This window comes from Phaenicophaeus curvirostris, chromosome 2 (genome assembly GCF_032191515.1).
Source record: "Phaenicophaeus curvirostris isolate KB17595 chromosome 2, BPBGC_Pcur_1.0, whole genome shotgun sequence".
Lineage (NCBI taxonomy): Eukaryota > Metazoa > Chordata > Aves > Cuculiformes > Cuculidae > Phaenicophaeus > Phaenicophaeus curvirostris.
The window spans coordinates 71269044-71287773 of NC_091393.1; the positions used below are offsets into that span (position 1 = coordinate 71269044).

General features: G+C 37.0%; 1 protein-coding gene across 1 annotated transcript in view; it reads right to left on the reverse strand.

Moving 5' to 3' along the window:
* SMYD3 (SET and MYND domain containing 3) overlaps positions 1-18730 on the reverse strand; it is a 397261-nt gene that overhangs the window by 183273 nt on the left and 195258 nt on the right. The gene's annotated exons all lie outside the window — the stretch shown is intronic.

The window sequence follows — 18730 nt, forward strand, 5'->3', positions numbered from 1 at the left end:
GAAAAAAAGAGGAAACTTTGAGGACACCAATCCACATGCCCCTAAATGTATTGACACCTTTCTCAAATGAGAGAACAACCACCACACTGCACGAGTACATGTAGCGATTAAGGCACAAACCCCGTCAATGAGGCAACAAGAGAGATCACCTTTATTGAGAGGATGCAAACCTTATATAGTGTTTCTGTATCCAGTCAGCAGCTACCCCAGTGAACTTCCACCTGTGAGAAACCCGCAGTTAGAACAATAGAGTGCAAACCACTATTTACCACAGATGTGCTCCTTATCATCATGTTTTCCATCTAATGCATTCTTTTCTTATTAACTCACAGGTCTTAGTAAAGATTCCAATGTCTCAACAAGCTAGCAAGCATGACAACACTGGCCGTTTGCTGTGTGCTTGCTGCTAATATCACGGGTATGCCAAGGAATCGGCCTCTTGTCCCAGTATACATGCCACAGTGAAATCTTTCATGCCCGCAAGTACATATCATCAATATCCATATTATAACATGTAACCAATTTCAGGAAAAGGCAATTATTTCAGCATTCTTAAAATTATTTTCAATTTTACAGCAGGTCCATGTATGTCTGCTTTTAGCTGCTGAAGCTCAGTCATGATACCTGGCTTATCAGATAGTTGTGTAAGCATTGCAGAGCTATATACACCAGCTTGTCTCGTTAATGTGCACATGAGGGTGCTGCTGGTTGGAAACAGAATAGCCTGCTCAAGACCAATTTCTTTGTCTTTTAGCCCTCCTGTTGCTGGCAGCGGCAGCCAAAGCACTTAAAATGCCATCTACAACAGTATGTCCAGATAAAACGAGACAATCACAGACACCTACAGTAAATACACTTGCCTTTGTGAGCCTGATGAGAAAATGCAAGCCTCATTTTTGTGAAAAATTAACATGGTGAGTTCTACTCTTTCATCCCTCCAAACATGATTCACACATGAAATAGTGTGTCCTCAAGAATTAGTAGTGTAATGATGCTTTATTGCTGGAGAAAGCCACATGCCCCAAGAGAATTTCGTCATCATAAGCCATGAGTAAAGCTGGTGGAGCTGGCTTTAGGCTTTAATAAAAGAGGTGGAAGAGAGGAGTTGGAGAAACACCATGACAAAAGATGCTTTTGTTATATGTTGAGATGAATCTGAACCAAAACGTGTTCACAGTTATAATTTTTCTAGAACTGGGAAAACTGCCAATAGAAATAGCATGATTTTCAATAATTCTTATTCCTATCAAAGGAGGTAAAAAAAAAAAAAAAATTGCCATCTCATTTCCTTAGGAAATGCAGCTAATTTACAGGCATGGTAATTTTCCCCCTACAAAATTGTATAATGAGCTTTAAACTCAGTAAATAACGGGTCTCTTCTCTGAGTGATTATGCTTAATTTACACAGGAATTAATGGTGACTGGACCTTCTTTCAGAATAGCTTTAAAAGAGCTGCATTACAATAACCAACTTCAACAGCTCTGAAAAAAATCCAGTCAGTGGAGTCAAAAATACTTATCTTTATAACAGTACATACATACAGATGTCTTGGTAAACATCTTTTGCATAATCACTAAATCATGTATCAGAATCCAGCAAACTTATAATGCTGATTTCCTTGTAAATTACCTGCTTAGGCATTATGCTGATAGAATGTATAGAAAAGCATAAACAAATAGATGGACAGAAATGCCAGGGAACAATACTTTCATCTTTAAAAATTGCTCTCACGATATTAAATGCTAATTGTTTATCTATTTACTAGGCCTATTTCTATTTTATGTTTTTACTGGTTAGCCTGTCTAAAGAATGGAAACTATGTTTTATAGACAAGGCTTGCCAAATGTAGTCCAGCTTTCACATAGTTTAGTAACTAGAAAACCCTAGCATTTCCAAAATTCAGGTATTTTTGGATACAAACATTTAAACTAGATTTTAGAAACCATTCCCAATAGCAGCTTCTTTATGTTCTCAGTAAAGTAGTAGATGTGCCACATAAACAGATAGCATTTGTCCCAACCAATTTATTAAACAAAATTAAAATGCATATTCCAGTTACCAAATAATTGACCCTAAGGTTGTGGAGGCAGGAGGAATGCATTTGAAAGTTTTAGTTCAAAAAACTCCCTTTCTTCCTTTGTAATGCAGGAAGTCCAAGTTATCTTTTCAACATACCATAGAAGGTAGATTCATAAAACTTCAGGTCTGGAAGGGGCTATTAAATCATGTAGCCTGTCTGTGTTTATCACAGTATTTCATAAAGATTCTACAGATAATGCAGAATCAGTGACATCTGTTAAAGTATTTAATGAAATCTAAGCCAAAGTATTATGAGTGAGCAATACAGAACAAGTCCTTGCTATCACAGCATCTTGTTAAATTATATGAAATGTAAAGAAAATTTAAAACAAACAACAACAAAACAAACAACCAAAATAACTAAGAATTAATCAGTGTTATATAATCCTTGGGAACCTGGCACATCACAATTGCAGATCCAGTATTTCCTCCGATCAAAATAGGGATAAAGCATTATTTTTAAAACATCATTACCATCTACTGGACATGAGGGAGAATGCAGCTCAGAAACAAGACCAAGAAAACGGACACCCAGACCGCAAAAAAGGGGGGCTGGTGGGTCTACCAGGAGATCCTATAAAGCTGTCTTCCCTATCTCCACACATCCATCCTAACACACTCTGACCTCCCTCTGAAGTTCAATGAATAACCAGTCTGAAGGACTGAAAGTGGATCTGGTAACTAATGTACATCCTACCATCAAGCCAAGAATACAGTCTGTCTGCAGTCTACCAGGAGCATGGTGAACTAGAGCCTGAGGCTTCCCTGGCAAGCAACACACATGCTATCTAGTTTCCAGCAGCTCTGACAGAAGGAAATCCTTGGATCATGTTCCCGATGTAAAGTTACAAAGGCTTTCTGGAGCTGTTTCTTCACTTCCCCCCCACCTGGAAGTCATTTGCACATTTTGGAAAAAAATTTAAAGCTTAGGGAAGACAGAAGAGAGCTACAAGACCAAAGAATTTGAGAGTGACAATGTATTTCTCAGATAGAGAAGTCTCTACTTCATTTTACAGAAATCCATCATTATGTGGGTGGAAACATCTGCTTCTGAAACTAACTGCACATCTGTATGATGTATGCGTATGATTAGATCCAATGGATTCAAAAGGAGCATATGCCTCTTGAATACAAATGTAGTAAAGCACCTGTGAAAATGCTTTTTTTTAAATCAGAACCAGTTTTTATTGAACTGACACAAACCATTTAAAATAAATTACATAAAAAGCACTATCAAAGAACATAAAATGAGCTTATAATGCTTACAAAATTATGAAGGACAATTTACTGACAATATTGCCACTCAACAAAATCTGGACATCACAGTAGCTCATATAAACAGTTCAAAGTAAAGAGTTAGATTACAAACCAACTTTGCATGACTGCACATAGCTTTGATATAAACTATGAACATTTTTTCATAGTGCACTCATCTACTCTGCTTTTTTATCCTTGTTTTTTTCTTTCTCACTCACCAGCAGCCTCCCTAACGCTGCCACATTAGCTTATATTTGTCGCACTAGCAACTTCATGACATCTTCCACTAACGCTGAACTTCATTCAGAAATTTCATGAGCTGAATCGTTATGTTGCTACTTGGACATGCTTAGCTAGTGGAAAGGTGCTGAAGCTGGAACAGGATAGTGTCAAAACCCACAGCAGCCTTATCTCACTCTCCAAAGTATTCAGACAACTAAGACACAGCAACAATGACCCAACAGAACTAGCCATTGATTCTTCTGCAGATCAATGACTATCTGTGAGAAAAAAAGTGGCAAAGATTTATTTGTAAGCCATTGACCCAAAAGAGTAGTTTTTCCTTTGGACTCATTCTTTAAGGTACATGGGAAAAGCACAGCAAGTCAGTAAAGGGCTCTCCAGTGTAATCCATACACAGCACTCACTCTGCAACTGAAGGAAGTGTTTCATGCATCTCTAACATTAAAGCAAGGATTGGATCGTGACTCACTTTTTAGACACAATCAAGAACAGAATTTTTCAAAGGAGGAAATGCTAAATAAGTATGAATGCACTTAACAACTGGGCAAAAGCACCCATTTCGTTATTCTCAGCTTTGCCACTTCTCACTTACTAAGTAAGTGTGAAAGTCACAAAAAAAGGGATATCTTCTCATAACTTGCCATCTCAACCTGCAAAATGATACACAGTTCTGTGGAATTTCACCAGTGCTAAGCACTATAAAAAGCATAAGATTTTAAGCAGGAACTGTGATACTATAAATTCTAAAAATGGACACAGTATCTTTGTCCAAAATAGAGATGTTTTAAGCACCCAAAAGGCACATGGTTGCACTGACTAGGTATATGCTAGCAGGTATTACAGTCATTCAGGAACAGGTCCCTAGAGCAATATTTAGTGCTGAGGAACTATCACCCCTACTTAGATATTTCAGATTTTTCTGTTAACTTAAACTGCAGGCTTGCTTTGCTTGGGTGCCCAGATCTGAAGTTCACTTCCACCTGAATGCATTCAGGACTCTAAGAATGCATCCTCCAGTTTATTATGATCAAAAAAAGGCATCAAATTCATGCATTTAAGGACTGCTGCTCAACTAAAAAACAACTGAAGGAGACTGACTGGGAAACTTACTTCAGAAGAGCACTCCTGATCTGAATTAAAACATGAATTTAGATGTACTTGTTGAGACAGCCCATTTTTCTGTTGTCCATTAAGTTTTGACAAATGATCATGTCTCAGTAATAACCACATTGAAGCCCATCACTGGAATAGGATTTGTATTTTTATTGTAGCTACAAAAGACAGTTACTAACACCCACTACTAACTTTAGGCATATATATGCTGAATTGTTTACTTCCACAATGAACTAAATTATTATTTGCACCTCCACTGCAACTGTCTTATCCCTTCTTCCTGAGATCCTGTGGTTTTCACTATCAATAAGTATACCAAATTGCACATAATAGTTACTCACAGGCCCAGTGTGCAGGGCATGGGATCTCAGGCACGGCCAAAATACCAGGGATACCAGCATCCCTACTCAAAATCAGCCTGTGCTGCAGGCTGAAGGACAAGGTCCTGCTCTTGCACACGTGACAGGACACTCCAGATGCATATGAGAGGATGTGAGTAGCAGCAGCACCAGGGCCCAGCCAACCCCCTTGCTCTAAGTGGGGCACAGATATCACATAAGTTGTTTCTAGTTTGTAACTTGACATTTAAGCTTCAAAGTCAAGTTAGCAAAATGATATTTTGAAAGCATTATGAAGCACCAAGAAAAAATAAAACCTTCAAAAAAAATATAGTAGGGAACATCAATTCCTCTATAAGCTATTAGTATGAATTTGGCCATTTTTGATCACCACCATGATTCAGCAGGACCTGACTGCTCATCGACAGTATTGAGCCAGCCTCTAGATAAGTACCCATCTCAAAGTCACCACTGAAGTTAGCATTAATTTGCAGCATTGTCAAAATGGCCCGTAGACAGGAAGGATGAAAGTCACAAAAAGAGGGATATCATCTCATAGCCCACATGTGGTCCATCAGATCTTCCTCTTGAAGCACACTGACAAAACAGCGTAGAGAAATAGCTGCTTGTGCTGTTCTATAAATGCTGTACACTCCTCCAACCTGGCAACTGGGAACTAGAAACAATATCAGATCAAGATCCATCCATTCTCAGGAAACCAATCCACACATCTCCCTGAAACAACTTTAAACATTTAAGCAAATTGAGATGGGGGTTGTTTCAAAAGACGCTAAAGCAAACAGTACGAAACAAACAAACTAATGTCAGTTACTTGTTACATTTCAACAACTACTCAACTAAAAAAAATCTTAAATTAATCCCTTCAATGTTCTACAAGAGTAAACTCCCAAATGGTTATCCTCTGATATGAAAGTAAAAATTTTTGGGGTGGAAAAAATTACTGTGTTGTCCTCTTGCTATATAAAATATCCCTTTTGCTCTCATCCCTTTTCCCAAGCTTTTTAGAAAACCTAGTGAAAGTGAGAGCACACTTTTCACACTTCCAAGATAGCACCTGAATTTTCAGCTTACATATTCCAACAAGGCAGCTAGGAAAAACTTTTCAGAAGTACCACAAGACATAAACGTATTAAGGCAACTCATTGAGAACAGAAAGTCACATACATCTCTCAGGCAGCCACTGTTTTTATTCTTTCCTTCACTGATGGAACTATAGGAATGAAAGAGTTATAAAATAGTGAATGTGACAGTTGCATGTTAAAATGGAGTCACACAGAAATGAATGGGTATTTTATTATTTTAATAAATACATAATCTAGCTGCTTTACTTAGATAAGACATGAAATGGGATGCACTAGATCCAGTGTAATTATTTCTATTGACTCAACCTGCTTTTGGTTTTTGGTGCTATATGAGAGTAAATCTCTGTTATCTAAAGCAAACAGGGCATCTAATCTTGACTGCCTGTAAAAAGGGAGGTACTATGCACCTACTGAGACAAAGGAAACAAGACCATTATTTCCATTGATGTTCCATATTTTATACATCTTGTTATAAAGCTAATGATACTCCTGGGAAAATGTAAACTCAAATTTCTGACAAGAATTTATATTGTTTCAGAATAAAGAGCACAGCAGCAAAAGAAGTACCCAAGAAAAACAGCAAAGATAAATAGTGAATACAACGTTAGAGCAAAAGGCTCCTTCCTGCTGCCATTGGGATTGAGGACAGACTTTTCTTTTCCACACTGTCAGTGTCAGGAAGCCTGTCTGGGGAAGGTGCACAGCAGTGCCCATCCCAAACCACAGTCAACAATAGAGGCTGCTCCTTTTGTTAAGGCTGTGTTTAATTAATAGTTTCATCTAGAAGAGCAGGTAAAAAACACTTCTAGAGAGGATAAATCTTCACTCATTTCTTTGAAGAATTAGATTATTTTCAACTTCTTCACAGAATCTCACAGGTAAAAGTAAAAAAAAAGTTACCTCTAGAAATATTTTCATAAACTACAGAGGTATACTCACTAGTCACTTTTCTAAGAATATTCATGCATGTAAGCACCGCCTTGGCTAAGATCATTTGCAGCAGTAACAATAAACATAGTTCAAGACATAGAAACTTCTAACATACAAGAAAATTTTAAAACATCAATTTTATCTTATGAACAGTCTGTTGGGAAAATTGCACAAAATGTATTTGGCACTTCAAGAATAAGCAATAGTGTTTTGAAGAGGTGCATCATACTTTTCATACATATACTTGTGATACATTTCAGTCCATCCCTTAAGCATAAAACTCATCATAATTATAGAGGCACAATAGATATTTTTAATAGGGATAATAAGAATAATATTATAATAATAAGATAATAAGAGTAATTTTATAATAAGGATAATAAGAATACTATTTTGTTCTATATTTTTGTCTGTTTATTACACTGAAAAAAAAGTCTCCCATGCTACTATTTCCAGCATATTCATGGAACAGAATTTGAATTGAACCATTAAGTCTCCATATTTCTATAACCTTTCTGAAAACATTGCCTCAGAAACAAAATGCAGAACCACATGCCAAAAATTTCTGAGACTATAATATGCAAAGATTTTGTTTGGCAGTATGACCTGCATATATGATACACTTTGATTCTGCTGGAAGGTGGAAAAATACGCTATCAAGTATATTCATTGTTAGGAAAACACACTGAAAGTATATCATGTAAAAAGTATACAAACCCCCCCATATATCTGAGTAAACTAGCACCAGGGTTAGGCTTTTTTACCTCTGCTGGTCAGAGGTAACCTTTTCAGTCAAAAAGACCACAGGTGTTTTGAACTGGTATAGCCACGGTAAGTGGTGGTAAGCCCATCCAGATTTTCCTTGCTCCATGCCTAACATGAGGAACTAGAGCTAGGGTATCACTTCTTGAAATGCTTCCCTCCAGACTGACCATGAGCTAAGTCTCTGCCAGGAAAAGCTCTAAGTCTAAGACCCACTACTCCACCCCTGAACAGAGAAAAAAAAATAAACAAATGAAAAGCAACCTATTCATCCTTATTTGGCCATACTAGCCCTGTAAGCTGCTGTCAAAAAATTAAATTATGGAAACACAGCAATGTAACCAGCTTAGCACACAGCAGATAAAATGAGGATGCAAGGTGATAATCATGTTTCAAAGGGCAGAAGGAATTCAGAGTTGATGTCTGCAAAGAATATGCAACTCCTTGTCCAGATTTGATTTTAGACAAACTTAGCAGACACATCTTTATCTCTCTGTCAGCCTGTGCTTAAATACAACTTTGCATCTACCTCACTTTTGCACAAATATGCATTAGGGCAATCTTTGGGAAGAAAACTATAGTTGACATAGAGTAATAATCCTCTGGCAAAACACTTTATAAAAAATGACAGAAAGCAGGCAGCACAAATAACAGAAACCTCTGGAGAAGATGCCACGGAAAATGAGAAAACATACTCAAAGAAAACCAGCTAATTAAGGCACTGGGATAACCAACACATTTGAAGGACTAGACTTTAAAACAAACATAGACTAGATCATAAACTTACAGGTGTTGTGAAGGTATGGTAAGGATGAAAGAAAATCCTCCATGACTAAGGATGATTGAGTTGCGTGATCAGTTAAAGAGAACAATATGAATTCAGAATAAAAATGCTCTAGGACAAAATACAGAACCTATAAAGAGAAGAAAGGAGAAAATGTAAAAAAAAAAAATTATATGCAGTCTAGCAAAATAGCAATAACAGTAAATCGTCTACAAAGTTAAAACTACGAGGAGGAGAAACACAGCAACTTTCTAAAAGGATCAAATGTTCAAACAGCATCTGTGTCAAGTCCTGAGAGTCTATCAGTCTTACCATAATAAAAAACATACCATATACACTTATTAAATTTCAAACACTGCAGTAAAAAGCTGTAACACCTTTCACAGTACATTAGCTGCCTCTGGAGAGACTAGGAAGTAAAAAAAGCTAAAAATGGATAATCAGATTTTAAAATTTGCTTGGTAAGTACTATATTAAGACTTTAAACTAATGATGTATGTTATAAAAACTGGATTTATGTTCAAACACCTGTGCTCCCACAGAGGAAGCTGAGCCCTGTAGAGCCCTGCTGGTGACTCAGGACATATCTCCACCATATTCTGTGAGTATGGTCTCTTCACCATGCTCTTTTCCCATCTGAACAGTAAGGATGATTACACTGGCATCTTTAAGGAAGCACATTGACATCTATTAATTAAACTAGATAGATGAGAACTAAGCAATAATAACATTTTCATCAAGTCAAAGAAAGAATAAGCAGAAGGGTAAGAAATTTCCCGTAGCAAAAAAGTTAAAGCAACACTAAGGTTTATGTACTGTATTTGCATGTGAGATTTTCATTTAGTTACTTTCAAGATTATTGCATCTTAAAGGAGCTGAGAGAAAAAAGGCCTCATTTGTTTATCTTGTTTAAAGTAAACACTGGTTACACAACTTCCTTGAAATACTGCCTTGAGTATTAATATTTATTTCTTCTTACAAAAGATTAATAATACTTTAAGAGGAAAAAACTTTGTAAACCTATAACATCTGCAAGGATTCGAGGCACAGACTAGCAACTGAAACAAATTTTACTGTATCACTAACTTCCTAGTTACTGTTTTCCCTTTCAAGAACAAAACATGAGTTTAACTTAACTTAGTTTGTTACTAAGTACAGAATATACTTACTGTAAATTGTTGACTAACAGGTGCTAGTGCTACTTACCTGCAAAATAACACAAGCAGAGAGTTACTTAGCAGCACAAAAAAACTGCATAGGAGAGTAAATGTAATTTAGGTAGCTTGGTGGTTAATCAATCCTATTTTAAATACCAGAGCTAGATGGAAGAACAGAGTGAACCACAGATTTAGTAAAAAAGAAATATAAATTACAAACACCAGGTCAAATACTGTGATGATCTATGGGAAGCTTAGTCTCCACAAAAATGGGTTATGACTTGAATATCATTGTCCCCAAGGTAATGGTGAGACTGCTGAGACAAAGGACTCGTGCAAAGACCTCTTTGTTCTAACTCTCAGAATTGCTCCTGTTTCATCTAAGATGAGCCCCTGTAACATGGAATACAGGCACCTTACCAGGTACAGTCTCTAGCATGTTCATCTTCTGAACTAACTTCACATGAATCATAAACCAGCACTGCTTACACTATACAGAATTTCACAACTTATAGCAAACTCCATTAAGGTGATGTACAAGCTTACTGAAAGTTGGGTTACTCTCATTACTGCATCCCACATTTCCACATCTTGGCCCCAGTTTTCTTTTAAAACTTTTATCCTTCTGAAAACTACAGAAGTAGCATCTGTTACTATCTTTGTTTCTATCAAAGGTGACAAATTTGCAAGGCTCTAAGTCATTAACAGTTCTGTTGTTATCAAACAGGGATAGAAATGGTGGTTGGAAGGAGTCTCTGGGTGTCATCTAGTCCAACTTCCACTATCGGGAATGCATTTTCATAAAAATACGTAAATACTTGGTTTTAGTGTTCTTTGAAATAGAAATATCAAACAAGGACTAAGTAAAGTGACTACCCATGTTTCACTTGTGCGATCTTTTAATTGGACAGTTCTAAAGATGTACTACAGCCAGACACCACATTTTTTACAGCAGATACTATTATTCTGGTAATTAGAAACACAAAATATTGGGGTTAATGGAGTTAACATGTTGTTCATCTAAACTCAAAGCTCACAAAAATCTGTATGAACACTTTGGCCTGCAGCGTCTTTGGCACTGTTATAACAAATACTGTGTTGTAAACCCTTTAAATCATAAAATGCATATGAAGGTACCACAAAATTTTGAATATATATATATACACAGTCCACAAATGTTCTAAACTCACATTTTAACAACATAGACACAATGTCCAAATCCTAAATTCGTAAACCCACCCTGCCTTCATGTTGAGGTACTGGCAGTTTACATAATAGATAAGACTGGCAAGTGGAACAGAACATGGTTTAGAAATATCATCTGTTACAATCCCCCATGGCAATGGTGTCATTTTTACTCTATTTTAAATCTTGAAAGTAAATTTCAACAAAAAAAAATGTCAAAAATAAGAGGTATATTTTGGGAAGTGAAATAAATAAATAAATATTGTGTGGATGAAGACAGAATCAGCAGTGCAGCCTTAAAAATGGCAAGACATTCCCCCTGATTATTTTGACATTGATTATGCCAGGATTCTTGTTAAATGCATTTCATCTCAGCTTAAAATTTGAAACGGGTCTCATGTAGTCTAAATAAAACCAGAAAAGGCTCATAGGTATGTTCTTTTAAGCCAAGTTTGTTAATGATTCATGAGAAAAGGTATAGAAGAACAACAAACTTTAGATATGTGACTGTAAGCCCAACAGTTTTCATATCTAAAATTGCCCTGGTGATGTAAAGAGATTAATGCAATACACTATTCACAACATTATGGCACACTGTAATTATCTCCATGGATGCCAAAACCAATTTTGACCACTGTGACAGACTGGGTACAATCAAACAAAACCAGTATACGTTTTAAAATGTTTGGATACTAAGCATTATACTTTGATTGCACTGACAAGAACTTGAAGGAATGTAGGGACAGGTGGGGCTGGGAAAAGGATGATACCAATTTAATCTTTAAGATTGACAGCTCTGAGACAAAGAAAGCTGTGTGGATGTTATTCAGTGAGGGGAAATCAATGTGGAGGAAGAGAAGCTGTAGGACTGTGAAGGAAGAGAAGCTGTAGGAGAAACATGTTAAAAATAAATATGGAATTTGAGGGCATGCTTAATGTAAAGCAAACCAAATGTTTTGCTAAAAAATGTGGCCTTTGTTCTTTTTTGAAACTATTATCATCATTCTTTTTGCTCCCCTCAAGCTAAATCCCTCAGACATTAAAATAGTTGTAAATGGTAATTAGTATTCAGAAACACATTTTACCATGAGAAACAGAAATGTGCCCTGAGGAGCTCAGCTTCGCTGCTCTGGGACAAACTCTGCCTTCAGCATCAAACCCGGCCAAACAGCTTCCCAAGGTCTCGTAGAGCCATGGCTGCAGGGGAACAACATGACACAGGTGTCCACCCCTGGGGAAGCCCAGAAAAGTGCCAGCAAGTGACAATGAAGGCTCCGGGTGGCACAGACACACAGGTGTCTGCAGTCCTTGTCACATGGGATTGATGAGCACTGCTGAGTCTTTGGGAAACAAAAAGTTTGAACTTGCAAACCCGTTGGAGGGAAAGAAAAGCTGTTAGGAAAGGCTTCTCCAATTAAAGTGAACTCTGGAAATCACTGTAATTTGGTGTTTGCACAGGGCCACTACTTACATACTATTTGTAAATAATTCTGCTCCAAAGTTCACCCCTTTAAGGAAGAACCAAAACTCTTAAAAATCTTTTGCATCTTCTCCAACAGAAAACTGACTGGCAGTTCTGCATCTGCTCCTCAGCACAAGCAATCAAGTAGACTTGATTTGGCTTCACAACCTCCTCAGACCTGCATTTTCACAGCACCTCATATCCTGTCTTCCTGTTTTTCCCTCCTGGAAAAATGTGCTCCTTCAAGCAGGATTTGCCTTCAAGAATTTCTTCATCCAAGAATTCCTTTTATGCAACAGTGTTCATACAATGACAATAATGATTTGCCTTCAAGAATTTCTTCATCCAAGAATTCCCTTTATGCAACAGTGTTCATACAATGACAATAATAAGGGAACAACAGTGCAATCTGATGCCATGCCCTGAGGATCACTTAAATGACTGGCTTGAATCCTACAATGCACATTTCCCTCCAGGAATCAGAAATATAATACTCTCAATGATTTATAGAGAGCTGTAGCAAAGCCTTTGCCAACCTCAGGAAACCAGCAAAAGTTACATTTTTACCAGGTTTAGAAGAAGGAAAACAACACAGACTGTAGGTGTTCTTCTTGATTTACTCTTTGAAGCCATAAATCCATTCAATGGCTAGCTTGTCATAGAAACATCTGACATAGCTGAATGAAGCTGCAAGATGCAAGAATGTGCTTTCAGTCAACAGGCTATAATTCGTCACCTGCAAGAAACAGGAGTGTTTCCCTACATTTTGAATGAACATGGCAAGGCCACTCTGCTACAGATTTCTAAACTCACAAAGGAGAGTCTACAGCTTCCAGGTCTCTATATACACATGTTAATAACATTAACAATGTCAACTTCCCCTGAGATAAAAGGAAATGAGATGTTTCTGTCTGCACAATAATATATACCTGCAGAAAAGCTCTTCTTATAAAGGGTAAGGAGCATCCCTGTAACTCTGCTTCAAAATTCCTACTGTATTCTACTGTAATCCCAACAGAAATCTCCAATATTTAAGCATATAAAAAAAAAGAAATCTCTTATTAAAACTAATGTCCTCCTTTGAGTCCAGAAGAGATCCCATGAGCTGGTTTTTCCCACCTGTGCCCAGTTAGAAGGATGTATTCCTTTAGACAAAAAATATAAATATGGTTAAATTCTATTTAAGTATATATTTTTGTGATGTGTATATGTTATTTCTCTGATAAGATATCATATTTCTGTTTCACAGAAACCTCCCCTATATGTTAAATAATACTGTAATACACACTAATAAAATTTACTGCCTAAAAAGTTTACTTTTGTTCACTTCCTAAACACAGTGTTCCAGCTTTCAAAGATATTTAAGATGCATTTAACATCAAACATGTTACACATTGTGGCCTAATCAAAAGCATACTGAAATCAAACTTTCACCAATTTTGAAACACGTTTGGATCAAGTTTTTAGTGCTCAAATAGGGCAATTTTTCCAGCATATTTCATTGCACTCAAAAATAATTAATCCAGTTCTGTTACTCTCTCTTAAACGTAATTTTCCACAAATAATAATTAAAAAAAAAAAAGGGGATTTAAGTGGTCCCCAAAAAATAAACACCAATGCATATAGCTTGCATCTATTAAGCTAGTGTTTCAGTAGGAGTAGAAATTTATTTATTATCAAAGACTAACAACCACATCATTCTCTCCATCCATAAACTGCAAATAGCACCAGTTATCCATGTACTGGTAATGGGTAAAAAGACCTGTATCAAGCCTTTTCTGATCAATAGTATTGAAAATAAAAAATCATTTGTAAATTAAATTCAGATCTCAGTGTACTCCCTTTACACCTGAACATTTCCCGTAACAATTCACTTCAGTTCTTTTCTGAAAATCTTACATTTCTTAATGTTATGGGGCAAAACCCTAGAATTCTTACTCAAACAGATAATGAACTAAGTTTTGCTGGACCAAAGACTGCAGAGTTTGAGTTCAAGCTCAGAAGGCAGCCTGGATAGGGGAATTCCTCCAATAGATCTTTAAGTAATACCATGATTTCTGCTACAGGTCTGACTTAATATGGGTAAATTCTCATGAGTGTTGCAACAATTATTTCTAAAGATACAAACTCAGTTGATTAGCTTTAGAAAATCTGCATCTCTTTCCTATGAACAAGTTCTCCTCCTTCATGTTGAAAGTCATCAGTGTCGAGATGAAAGCAGGTACATGAAAGCTGCAGCACAGTTGATCACCTTGCTTTCAGCTTTTCCCAGCATGGCCATGCAAAAGCTCAAGATTTCATTTTTGAAAACAATCCTTTCTCCAAACATCAAACACTTCTTCATGTTACTAGCACAAAAACTGCTTAGAAACAGCTGCAATAATAGCTGGGATCATATGCACAACTACATTACATGAAAATGATGAACGTTTTGTTCTAGAAGCCAGCAAATTTGTATGGATGTATCCAGCCTATGCTTTGGATGAAGTAATTAATCCCAACACATACTTGCAGAAGCTCAGTGGCCAGCAGGGTTGTAAGTCTCTCCTTGTGCTGAAAGGTGACATTTGAAATGCAGCGGATATGCCATTATTTTTAGCTTTGCATGTAAATATAAACTTCCAATGACACAAAATACAATAATGCTGAGCTTTGCTAGGTGAAACCTTATCTAAATCAAAACAATGGGAGCTCATACATCCCAGTATGCAGTTCCATTAATTCAGTGTAAATACTTCTACGGATCAATCCAGTTCAAAGATTTCTTTATCTAAAAACTAGAGACACAGCAGCCAGTGACTGACCTTGATGCAAACATCAGTTGATTATCTGTCAAACATTACCTTTTTGAACTGGCAGTTTCAGTTCCTTTTTAAGCAGCATATGCCTTTCCAAACCATTGTTCCTTCCATTCCTCACCACTGCTGTTATTTCCTATCATCTACTTTTGATTTTTAAATACTGGAAAAGAAACTATTCTATTGATAACCTCCTTAATATTTCCTTGTTCAAAAAAAACCCTCTTAAATATCCGTTAATATTTTCACAATTTTCCTTAATTTAAACTCCCATATCACTCATTGCCATTTGTTTTTTATTATTGGTATTTCTACATTCTGCTTAAACCCTCTTATTGTTACTCCCAACACAGCTTACACTAACCTGTTATTTTACACTTGAATATCTTTCTGTTTCATTAACGCACTCACACTGCTTGATCCCATTTACAGTGACAAAATACGTAACAGTTATAAAATTATTATGAAATACAGAAATGCTGTAACAATTGAGAACTTCAAATCATAACTTCAGAATCTCAAATTCTAGAACTGGATTTCAGATGGAATTTACTTTAATTTAGTTTGCTTCAGAACCAGGCTGCCAAAACCAAAACTCTTAACTGGATTAACAAGCACAAGCTCAAATTTAAGTTTTGTGATTCAGCTTAAATTGCTTGTAAGGGCATATAATTATGCTAAATAAACATACAGCTGAAAAAAAAAATCAGTCAACATTCTAAGATAATGGCTATTTTTGTTTAGTTGAGGAAAAATACTGTGACTACTCAAGGATAAGAAAGATCTGGCTTTGAAAGCACAGGAACCCAGGGTACACATTGAGTACATATCATTCAATCTCTTTCACAAATGTTTCTTCCTATGTGCTACCATATTTTTATCTTCGACATGCAAAGTTCATGCCCAGCTGGCTGGCACATCAGCAAAGCCCCTGGTCAACTGTAGCTTCACAGTACTGAGGGTTTGCGCACACACACACACAGAGTAAACCTGACCTTTCCATGATGTGTCAAGTCTTACCACATGCATGCAAGGTGCAGGCACCGGGGAGCACCTGGGATTTGCCAAGCAAACTGCACACACGCTGCTCATCCATGTGCTCAGGATGGGGCATGACAAGAACAATGAAAATGCTACCATATGTACTGAAATGCCAGGCAAATTCCTCCTGAACACAAAGTCTACTCTGAAAAAAACAAGTGGTATATTCAGCAAAAGTCTACACCTGCAGACCTCCATGTCAAAGGTTTTACAACTGCTTTTTCAGAGGCTGCTCCAAGGCCTCACTGTTTTCATGTTTAAAATCTTCTTCTAATTAAGTCTTCACCTATCCCTTCCCATTTTTATCTCTTAGTGCTAATGAACTTACTGAACTTACAGTCTTCATTGAACTTGTCTGAACAAATCAATCTTTCTTACTCCTCCCTATTCTCCATAATCAATCATTTTCATAGCCCTGCTTTATACCTGCTCCATTTTTTATTTCATCTATCTCTAACAGGACTTGAGCTACATTTCAAAAACATTCCTGGAAATTCCTGAGCTGATAAATTTCAAGAATGCATTTGCCTTTTTTTTGGCAGTATCTCACTAGTGTTTGGAGTTGGTGGTTCGTGTTATGGCCAAACAGAACACAGAAATTCATACTGGTCAATCATTTTTATAATCGTGGAAATCACTAGAGCTAACGACTCCCATTCCACAAACAGTTCCTGTTATCTGTCGCCAGCCACTGCAATTCAGGTTGATCTTGTTTCTTTTTCTGACCTACCTGACTGGAGGATAGAGAGAAGCTGGAGTTACACAGCAGCAGGAAAAGATGCAAAGGTCACAAGTTGGAAGGTGGGAAATTAGATATAAAAATATATTTTGGTGGTCAAATACTGAAATGGGTTGCCGAGAGCAGTTGTAGATCTACCTCCTTGGAGATATTCAAACTTGACTGTATGTAACCTGAGCAGCCTGATCTAATTAGACCTGCTTTGTACTAGATGACCTCCAGGAGGTTCCTTTCAACCTAAATTATTTTAGTGTTTTTTAATCTAGTGACTTAATCAGCCAGTTTTTTCTGGCTGAACCTATTGTTATCATTATACATAACCTACTCTTTGCACTTATTTTGCAAGATTTGAAGCAGCATGGTGATTTCATTTTACCCTTGTCTTTCCCAACAGTGACACCAAAGCTGTGTTTTTTATTTGCTTTAGGCTTTTAGTCAACTTCTTAAGGTGTGTTTTAGAGGTAGTTATTCATCGATGTAGGTCTGGAGTATTTCAACTTTCTTCCCAAGCAAGACAAGAATAATTCAGGTTTTTCTACAGGCTTTGCAACTCTAACATATGGAATTCTAGTACAGCCCTATATTCAGCTCTTGAGATCATCATCATAGCTATCAGCATGAATGAGACTCCTTAGAGTTTATGCTTTCACAGCTGGAAGATAAAATAGATTACAGACCTACAGTCCAGCCAGTCATTTAATTTAAGTAGCATTACAGGGAAGGTCTTCCTAGACATCATACTGGCCCAAGTCCAGTCTAAAAGAGCACAATACCCTGCTGGCACGAGGGCTATTAAATAAAGAAATCTCTCATATACAGGAATAACTGGCTTTAACAGTCATTCTCCAATATATATTTAACAAGGAATACAGTATGGCCATTGTGCATGTCATTGTGTGCTGTGAATCAGTCATACGGAATATAAAATGACATATTCATTTTGCAATGTTTATGATGCAATGTACGAACATGGGTGCTTGCTGAGCAATGATGAACGATGAAAGCCAGACATCTGCACTGAATTACGTAAATTATTCAACTCCTGTTTGCTCTTCAGGAGCATTAAGGTTCTACACCTTTAAGCTGCAAGTGCTTAACTCTATCACCTGTCAAGTGCATGTCTCCCAACAAAAAACTGCAGGATAGAGGCTTGAGTTATTTCTGCTCAATTTATCACATTTTAGCCATTGTGGAAGTCTGTTGTCCACCAACAGCATAATAAAATTAACACATACACACAGAGCTTCCACCTTAACTTTTCAGGCCAAGAAGCTAACCATCCCTAAAGGCAAAGAAGCCTGGTCTTGCTATGGAGTCAATAAATCCTCTGGTTTAACAGGCTGTGGCAAATTTGGCTACAAAGGCCATTCCCTGTGTGCAGGTGGGTATCATACAGATTACTTCAGCTTATAATTGGTGCTGTGGAAATCCCAATTAGCAGTGGCTAGTAGGAGACAAAACATCTGCTGGTATCTTCTCCTCTCAGCTCTCTGCAAGTACACTTTCAACAGCTGGGAGACCTGGCCCTCATATCATGCTTTCTGCTGTAATCCTAAACTCACTTTAGCCCTTCAGTACTTTAGTTGACTTGTCTGCTAATTTTACTTGCTGACTCTTGCAAGTCCTGAGAGTGCACACTTCTTAATATCTGAAATACAGCTATTTGAAATCATGCTGCCAAAATAGATGTACTTACTTCTAACTTGAAGCAAAAGGATAATTAGCATTTTAATATTAA